The 346-nt window shown below is 44.5% G+C and overlaps 1 protein-coding gene across 1 annotated transcript in view; it reads left to right on the forward strand.

Annotated features, from left to right (window-relative positions):
• Positions 1-346, forward strand: part of MIPEP (mitochondrial intermediate peptidase) — a 101,313-nt gene that overhangs the window by 68,931 nt on the left and 32,036 nt on the right. The gene's annotated exons all lie outside the window — the stretch shown is intronic.

Below are 346 nucleotides of genomic sequence, written 5' to 3' on the forward strand. Positions count from 1 at the left end.
AGCAACAATCAGCAGTCAGAACACAGATCCCTAATATCTGGGCGACAGAATCCTCTTGGCCCACCGTAGTCCCACAAGATGTGTGTAAGCTGCTCCTGAAACATGTACACAGCTGCCTGCCGTGTAGCTGGATGGGAAGGATAGGTAGCTGCTACCCTGCTAAGAGCTGAAATTGATTAAAATTAACCACAGTTTACCCTGGCCTTTGTCTTAAACAGAAGCCAGAGTTGCAAAAGTTACATCAGTCAGATTTCTTCCAGTGCCCTTGTCTAGGTAGAGAGACAGATTATTGATGCTTCCTACTCTGCTACCTTCCTAGAATCCTCTCTTCTCTTTTATTTTTTAT

This window comes from Pteropus vampyrus, unplaced genomic scaffold, assembly GCF_000151845.1.
Source record: "Pteropus vampyrus isolate Shadow unplaced genomic scaffold, Pvam_2.0 Scaffold71, whole genome shotgun sequence".
Taxonomy (NCBI): domain Eukaryota; kingdom Metazoa; phylum Chordata; class Mammalia; order Chiroptera; family Pteropodidae; genus Pteropus; species Pteropus vampyrus.